The sequence below is a fragment of the Solea solea genome, chromosome 9 (assembly GCF_958295425.1).
Source record: "Solea solea chromosome 9, fSolSol10.1, whole genome shotgun sequence".
NCBI lineage: Eukaryota > Metazoa > Chordata > Actinopteri > Pleuronectiformes > Soleidae > Solea > Solea solea.
In genome coordinates, this window is record NC_081142.1 from 22,811,546 (window position 1) to 22,820,895 (window position 9,350).

The following is a 9,350-nucleotide window of genomic DNA, read 5'->3' on the forward strand; positions in this document are numbered from 1 at the left end:
TGAGAGAGCCTTTGTCGTGAGTGTAGCAGACACGACCTGTCCAACTGAAACTACATATAGGTCGTTTTTTCAACCCCTGAAAACTTACATATAGGTTGTTTTCTGAAACCGTGACTGTGGGTCGTTTTTTTATAACCCCTGAATGTGACGTAAAGGTATGTTTTTACTAGTATTTTCCAACTCGAATATGCACAGATGTTACTGAGGGTAGGGTTAGGGCAAAAAAGACAGGGTTAGGTAGTCAAAATAAAAAAAATATTAAAAAGGTGGTATAGTTAGGAATTGGACCATTGTCGACTGTGCTCCGGCGCAGTGCTCTCGCCACTGAGCCGACTGCCGGTGCGGACATCAGCGAAGCCACTAGATACCACGTCTAAGGCGGAAGTGGTTGCTGTTATGTATACAACCGCTAGGGGCGCTGGTTTTGAAAATGTAAACATAGGTCGTAATTCCTGCATACGACCTATATGTACGTTTCATTGGAGGACAGTCTGAGCAGACACCTGTTTCTGTTTGAGGGGAAACTGTGAGTGTATGAGTGAGTGAGAGACAGGGCTGTAGGTTCTGCCCCCTGATGGCAATTCAAGAGAATTGTTCGGTTTTGATTCTTGTGTCGGATGTCGTGCTCGTGACTCTTCAGTTCGGTGATGACACTCTCTGACCAATCAATGACCGGCAGTCTGTCGACGTCACATTTTTTCCATCGGCTCAGCTCGCTTGGAACCTCGCCAGAGCAGGAAGTTAAAAAAGCTACCAGGTACCAGGTTCTGTCACTGATGGAAAAGCAAAAACATGCCATGCTGTGGTGAGTCGAGTCGTGCTGAGACCATGTCGTGGAAAAACGGCGTATGTTCATGATGCTTTTACCTCTGCAGTGTTTTCTCTGATGATTGGTGATTGAACAACACTCTTACTGTTCAATCCTCAGTCTCACGTGACTTATCAAGATTGGCTGAGGTTCAGTAAAGCTCTTCTGCTGATTGTTCCTCAGGAACATCCCAGCTCCTTACCTCACCTCTCTCCACACACACACACACACACACACCATCAACTGCAGCTCCTAAGCCAAAAACACCAGATTAAAAACCCTTTTATGGGCTGCAGAAGCTCCTTCTACGGGCCGATCACTGCTGGAGCCTGACACTGTCACCCTCCGCTGACCAGCGTCTCCTCTCGGCTCAACGGGACGGTGGTGGTGGTGGAGTGGCGTGACAGAGAAGCAACAGTGCAGGAGACGGCAGCTCAAAGAGGCAGCGAGGAGTGACTTTTATTCTCCACAAACCTGCAGCTCAGTGAGCTGCTGCTGCTGCTGCTGCTGCTGCACAGGAGGAACCACCTGCGACCACACAGAGAAAAAAATATAACTGACCACAAAAAGCTGGAAAATTCAACTTTCACTAGTGTGTCGAGTAAAAGAAGCCAGGGCCACATCTCTAATTCATCTCCATCTAAATCATCATTCATTCATTGTCCAAAGTCCACTCATTCATCCACTTCATACACGTCTCATTTGGATCGTGATTACACCTGAACTTCAAGGTTCAGGGCATCTTATAATGATGCACACAAGGTAATCTGGTTTACAGCTAAAGTCACACATCAATAAATACAGCCGTAAAATTAACACTGAATCAGGAATAAATGACTCTTTAAACCTATTTGTTCTACATTGATTATATCCGTGTCGTAAGTAAGTCGTAAGACGGCCTGATACAGGTTGTTTGGGGCTGTTCCAGCAAAGTGACTCATATCACTCTCCATGCATGTCAGGGTGTTGAGTGACCACCATGACTTACAGAGGGGGTGGGGTAGCTCCGTGGTTAAGACCGGTACCCTGGGTGCAAAAGACATCATGGTCGCAAGTTCAACTCCACCCATGGCAGGTTGTACTCAATTCCCTTTGGATAAAAGCGTCTTCTAAATGACATTGTAATGTAATGTAAAAATAGAGGCCACCAATCAGAGTATACAAAATGTAGACCACACCCTGAAAGCTTCATGTCAGTGAAATCAGTATTCGGTACTTCCTGTTTAGCTTAAAGAGAAGATAAAAAGCATAAGGTCGGAAGCCTGCAAACAGACTTTTGGCCAGTATCACTGGATGTGCACCCCTACCCAGCTGGGGTCAGTTGGGTTCCTTGCTCAGGGGTACCCCAGACCTTGACCTGGGACTTGAACTGTCAACCCTCCGGTTACAAGCAAACTTCCCTTTCCACTTGACCATGGGCTGCCCTCAAAGTAAAAATATAAAAGTGTAAATGAATAATCCGAGCAGAGACTGTACAGCCTTCGTCATCTCATCACTTGGGCCTGATTAAAACAAGAATAACACATTGTCATAAAAAACCTTTTATCTTCAGTAATGTCCACCTGCCTGACCTCAGTGTGTCGTCTGAGCAGGTGGCTGCTGCCGCTGCTGCTGCTGTTTGAGCAGCAGTGCAGACTGAGAATGAGACTCCCTGCTGGGGATCAGCTCAGGAATGGTTTTCCTGGAGAGCAGAAGCTTGTTCTTCAGCAGCCAGGACTGTGGGTGGTTAACTGTCTGTGGATTATCTGTCCGTCACCTCACTCTTCACATTCGCAGAATGCAGAGTAGATCACCGGGGTAGAGACAGAGCAGGCAGGTCGGGGACAGGCAGGGTCGGTACTGGGGAACCAATCTGAAAAACGCGGGACAGACTAGTACTGGCAACATAGAACAATCTGGCAGTGAGCGCATGGTTGAGAGGAGTATATATAGTGGGCTGATTAGTGATCAGGTGCAGCTGCTGTGAACAGGTGAGTGGAGTTGAGCTGATGAGGAGGGAGTGGCTGATGAGGAGGGAGTGGCTGGAAGGTGATGAGAAGGAGGGGCTGGTGAGCTGGGGTGAAATGAAATGATTGAGAGAGAAGATCATGACATTGATCCAGTTTTATCCTGATCCTGTACTTATTCATAACTTCAGCTCAAACATGCAAACCTTTGCACTAGCCAGTTGCATTCAAAATTCTTACTACATTATATATCCTTATTCCTTGTGTAAATGTGGTGTATGTCCTTACATTTGTGCACTTATGGTAATATTATATTTTAGTGTAATATGTTTTTCCATTGTATTTTATGTTCTATTTTTCTTTACACATATTTATTTTTATCTCATATCTTCTATTTCTTTCTAGCTAGCAAGCTTGCGGTCTTTAAAATAGCTAACCGTCTCTAGCTAACTAGCAGTCTTTCCGTCTAACTAGCTAGCTGTCTTTCTATCTAGCTAACTAGTAGTCTTTCTATCCAAATAATCTATCAATGCTCAACACTCATCTTTACTGGAAAAACTCTTAGGGCTGGACAATATGACCAAAAACAATCCATAAACAAACCCTCTGCTTCTTATGATCTTTTTCATTGTCGTAGACCGTAACAGACTTCCATCTGTCTCTGTGCTGTTTCTTTATATTTTATCGCCCACTTGTGGCTCCACAGCCACATGAAGGTGCACCGCACTTATTTCCCCTTGGGCTTTTCTGAGGTATTTTTTGAAGCAGCCGTGCCTGTTGCGACGCGTCCGTGTGTGTGATCAGAGCCCGGTGAAATTAAAGCTAATCAAATGTGGAGAAAGAGGACAAGTCGGAGCTTTTATAAGCGAGAGCGGAGATTTTTTGTATGTGTGTGTACAATTTCAAGTATTTTCATCGTCGTAAACAAACGGTCGGATTAGACTGCAGGTGAGACGGTAGCTGCTCAGGTGGAGGAGGAGGGGCCGCGCTACGTGATTCATGCTGACATGATGAGTGGATAATTACATTAAAAACCTCACCTCGGGCACATTTAGATTCTTAAGAACATAGTTTCTAACAACACAGTTTTCCTGCCCGGCAGACTCACAAATTCATGTTTAATGAGCCGTTCCTTCCACTTTCATGAGTCCATAGTATAGCATGATATTATGTACAGTATAATATTCTGTCTATGTTCTTTCTCCTCGCTGGCAGCTGTGCCTCATCCACACACACTGTGTTTAAAGGAAGAGGACCATGTTTTCATAATATATATGAATGATATGAAGTGGTGGGCCACATGTAATAACTGGGGGGCCACACTTCTGCCCTAGATGAAGCAACCCAATTAACTGCATAACAATCTATCATCTATCTATCTATCTATCTATCTATCTATCTATCTATCATCTATTTATCTATCTATCTATCTATCTATCTCAATTTTAGTTTGCGTTATTGTCGTTAACTCTAATAACCTCGGCCTGCACCTGATTATTCCCACATAAATCTGGACCTAACACGGAGCACTTCATCAGCGGGGCCTCTACGCCTCCACTTCCCAAAGGATATCATTAACTTCTCCCTGCCATGGCTGAAATGATTTTTTTATTTCAATACCGATTTAAAGTCACTTTAGTGCCTGTCAGTTTGATGTATTCTCAGCTGTTTTGCGCGTCAGATGCACAAACAGTGTGTTGTTGTGCGGCTTGAGTGATGTGGAGGAAATGAGGGGGCCGCAGTCTGACCTCGCGTCCGTGTCGTTTCGTGTAAATCCTGCTCCTGCAGCCGCTGCTGACTGTACATCGCGACTGCAGGAGACACAGAGACGCAGCGCTGCCAAAACCTCACATGCATCTTCAGTCAGGGCCAATTACAACTGGCAGCTGATGTTAAGAGTGCGGGCAGGCACAGACACAAGCATCCTGCACTGAATGTACCACACTCCCCTGCAATCAGCGCCCGCCCCAGGGGTCAGGGCCCGCCGCTGCCTCCTGCCTCACCTTCCACGATCTCAGCCTGCAGCCCCTGATATCCACCGGGCTCACAAAAGACTCTGAAGGACCTGATCCCTTAATGACTTCACTTTGTTCAAAAGTGACCTTTTGGCACTGACTCCACCGGCCCCCTGGGGTCCAGACTGAGTGCGGGGCTTGACACAGGGGTCACCGGTGTACTGGGTGGTCACACATGCTTCTGACCAGTGTCCAGTGCTGAGTGGCAACATACAGGCTGTAGAGTGCATCTCCAAACACATATTTCTTCCTCTCACGGTGGTTGTCACTTTTATCTGTAGTTAGTAAATATGATCAGATTAGGATCAGAATCTGATCGTCCTGAACAAACTACTCACATTATATATTGGATTGTAAGTGATCAGATCTGATCTGTGTGTGTGTGTGTGTGTGTGCCATATTGACATTGTCGAGTCTCGTCTTCCACATGGATTTGGACAGTAACAGGCCAGGCCACGCCCCATGGGAAAACAAGTAGTCTAAACAAAATGGACGACAGAAATCTGTGCCCGTCCCAAAATGGGCGAGTGGAGCTGAAGTTTCAGCTGGAGTTTCTTCTGATTGCAAGAAAACGGAGGAGACTGATGAGTTCTGCCGCCTCCTGTGCCGCCATGACAGCGATGTCTGGTGGGAGCACATGGAGACGTTTGACGATGCCAGGCACATCATCTCCTTGTCTGCCCACCATTTTAACGCGCCTCCAATTCACTTCCGTCTCTCTACGTCTTGTCGTCGTCGTTGGATTTGTGCTGCGAGTGACGCAGAAGGCACTCTGAAATCCTTTGTGTGGTTTGAATCGGCGTTGGAAAAATCGTATCTTCTGCAATTTAAACAAGGCCCAACTAACATGTCACGTTCAAAGCCACTGAAATCACCTCGTCCTCCTCTTTGTGATGCTCAGTTTGAACTTCACCGACTTCAGCCTTCACTATGTCCACATGTCTAAATGCACTGAGCTGCTGTCATGTGATTGGCTGATTAGATTAACGATAAGTTAACGGGCGGAGCTAATGAAGTTGCCGACAAGTAGATGAGAAGTTATGAGTTATGGATCACCTGAAACACCTGGATCCGTGAGTTTCACTCTCTCTCTTCAGACTTTGTGACTATGTGACCTCCTGCTGACCCCTGTGCTCTCGATGCTTCATCTGTCACTAACGTGAAGTCACGTCCACTAATGTGTTACATATTCCATGTTTTTATGAAGAGCTGAAGTTTCCCTCAGAGCGGCGCTGCGGTGTTTCAGAGTGATTTATACTCACACTGGGAGTTCAGACGTATAGAAAACATCTGCTTCCACATCTGCACCTACAGCGTGTGTGTGTGTGTGTGTGTGTGTGTGTGTGACAGATAGAGTCATTTAGCAGTAAACCTCCTTTAATGATCTTCTCGTCTGTCACAGTTGCAGAAATGCAGAAAACAGATCCGGGATGATAAGGAGACGTGGAAACGACCATGACATCACCAAATAACACTGCTGCTGTGAAGATCTCTAACCAGATTTTCATTGAAATCTTACACAAATTTGACCAAATATTGAAGAAGAATTCTTGTTAAAAGAACATTTTATGTGCTTCCTGACTCACAAATTAAATGAAAACACCCTAATGTGCAGTATATGAAGATGGCAGAGGTGGAGGACTGGAGTCTACAGATTACCTGACTGAATCACCTCTTACAGTACAGTGTAGAGGGATCTTAACGTCTTAAAGGCTCATGTTACTCCTCGACTACTCCGTTCATCAAAGGATTGTCGTCTGGCGGTGCCAACGCTCCCGCACGAGACAATCCAGACTCTTTTTGTGCCGAGCGTCACTGTCTATATTTCATAAACTCTTGAAGACCCAACTCTTCCAAGAGCATCTTCTGTCCTAGCACTGACCTCACCTCCTCCCCTGCACTCTCACCCTCAGTCATTCCACTGTTCTATCTAGAGAAGTTATTTCCAAGACTTCTTCTATGTAGCTTATTCCTCTTTTGTAAGTCACTTTGGAAACTGTAGGGGGCGCTCTGTAGAGAAAAAGGCTTTTTTTCGATGAAATATCACGGGTGTAAATACAGTAAACTCTGAGCTCGTCCGTCCTGCAACTCTGCTCCCAACAGGTGCATATTTAGAAAGTGGACACAAGGAGCAGGTGGACACTATTAAAAGAGGATCCTTGACCCGACATGTTCTCACGCTGTGTGTGTGTGTGTGTGGGTTCACAGGGTGAGTGCACGCAAACAGAAGCTCCTCACTTCTCTGTAGGTGGCCTTGCTATGACAGCATGAGCCCGGTGAGGCCAGAGAGACAGCGCTCCACATACCAGCTCCTGTGACCGTCCCCGGCTCCGGCTACAGACGAGGTTTTCATCTCCGAGCGCTTCCTTTTCATGCGTGGAACCCGAGCCCCAGCCCGGCCCCCGTCATCCCACTCCGTTATTTTGTTTTAATTAATCCTGGGGCTGGAGGCTGCACAGACTCGGGTTGCACTGTCCTTCATTACCACTGACAGTGTGTCCACTCTCAGAGGCTTCACATCAGGAGGAACCAAACATTTCCTTCTGCCATCGCTCACAAAAACATTCACCTCAGAGGTCAAACCTCAGTGTCACACTTACGTGAACCGAAGAGGAAGCTTTGATTCTAACTGGTTCCTCTGAAGTGTTCTTGTTTCATTCATAAAAAAGTCTTCTTTAAACATTGAATCATTTGTGGCTACCAGTTCACATCCCAGTTAAGGCCTTTCTGTGTGGAGATTGCATGTTGTATCTCCGTGTGTACGTGGGCTTTCTCTGGGTTCTCTGAGTTCCTACCACCGTCCAAAAACATGCAGAGTTTAAGTGGACACTCTAGGTGTGAGTGTGAATGGATGTCCATCATCATTTGGCTCTTTTCCACTGCACGGTTCCAGCACGACTCGGCTCCACGCGGCTCGTACCTGCTCTGACGAGGTTCCAAGCGAGCTCAGCCGACGCTCAAATGTGACGTCAACAGACTGCCGGCCACTGATTGGTCAGAGAGTGTCGTCATGAGCGCGACGTCCGACACAAGAATCAAAACCATGCTGAACTGTAGATTAAAGAAGAAAATCTTGAAAAAATTATCTCCAACATTTAGCAAAGGAAATGTCAATATTTAACAGAGGAGTCTGGTGTATTTAGAGAAGCCGGAGATCAATTGCGAACTCAATCGCGACCACGTTCAATGGTATTTCAGTACTGAACTAGAACTGTATCATGGAAAAGCACCAATAGATTTTATGTTTCAGAGTGTTGGCACAAGTTTTACTCAGCACTCAATGACCCATGACCCCTTTTCAGGTCCCTGACACCGTCTCCTCTCTCTCTCTACCACGACTCTCACCATGACTCGGGCCCTCGTTGGCAGAATAATCGCACATTTGCAGTCATCTGTGCTCACACAGAGCAGATTTCACTGCTCCATCACTACTGGCGCGAGTTTCCCTCTCAGAGCTGTCGCCTCCGTCTCGTCCTCGCCTCGTCCTCTGAGCCCCTGTAGCAAGAAAGAGTCGATCATTAAAGCTGCATGTCGGCTCATGTTACGACGCGTATGCTGTGAAAATAAACGGTGTTGTCGGAGCCGCAGCCGCCGTACACACAGCCGTGACCCCGTGTGCCAACATTCTTCTCACGTTACTCACTCGTGTGGATGTTACGCTCACATAGTTTCATCGTCGCTCACCTGCACCGGGAACAACATTCTGGCAGGAATTGTAGATCATAAACTTTTGTTGGGAGCCACATTTAGAACAGATTTCAGATTTTAGCCGTTACAGAATGTTAATAAATGTTTGTTTTTTCATGATTGACAGAATTGACTGTAATAATGGCTATACATTACAATTTGACCGGTTAAGTTTATGCATGAATGGAATAAACCAGAATTGCAGCAATGATGATATTCACTAAAACAAAATAAAAAGTCACACAATAATCCTTCTTTTCCATTTCCAAATACTAATGTATAGCCATTATTACAGAGAACAGAGATATTGTTTGTATCTCATTTTATTTCAGGTATTTACTATAATTTCTGTCGATTATGAAAAAAACTAACATTTATTAACATTCTGTAACGGCTGAAATCTGAGAACAAGGCGACATCACGTGGATTAGTTTTGGCGTAGAATTGTGTGCAGATATAATTCTTCTTTTCAACGCAAACAAAAAAACACCCATACATGTTCATGTATTCATTCATTCTCATGGATTCATTTTTAATGTAACAGCCCAACAATAAATACATAATTTGATATGAATACTTTGGCTCAAGCGGGTGGCAGCAGCATCCAGACCATAATCACAGTCGCACGCACTCACACACATACACAGAGTGTATACACACAGACGGGACGACAGTCAATGTTGATAAATCAAGTCTGACAGTCACACAGTCATGTGGGGAGACAGAGGGCGGGGCCTCTATCGACAGCATCAGCATAACGATGCGTTCCAGTTGTCGGAAATTGGAATTTCCGAGTTGAGGAGGAACGCCCCCCACCTCGAGTTGGAGTCACTACACCTTTGACGTAGGATTTGACACTGCTCATTTTTTACTGTTAAATAAACTTTTATTCAC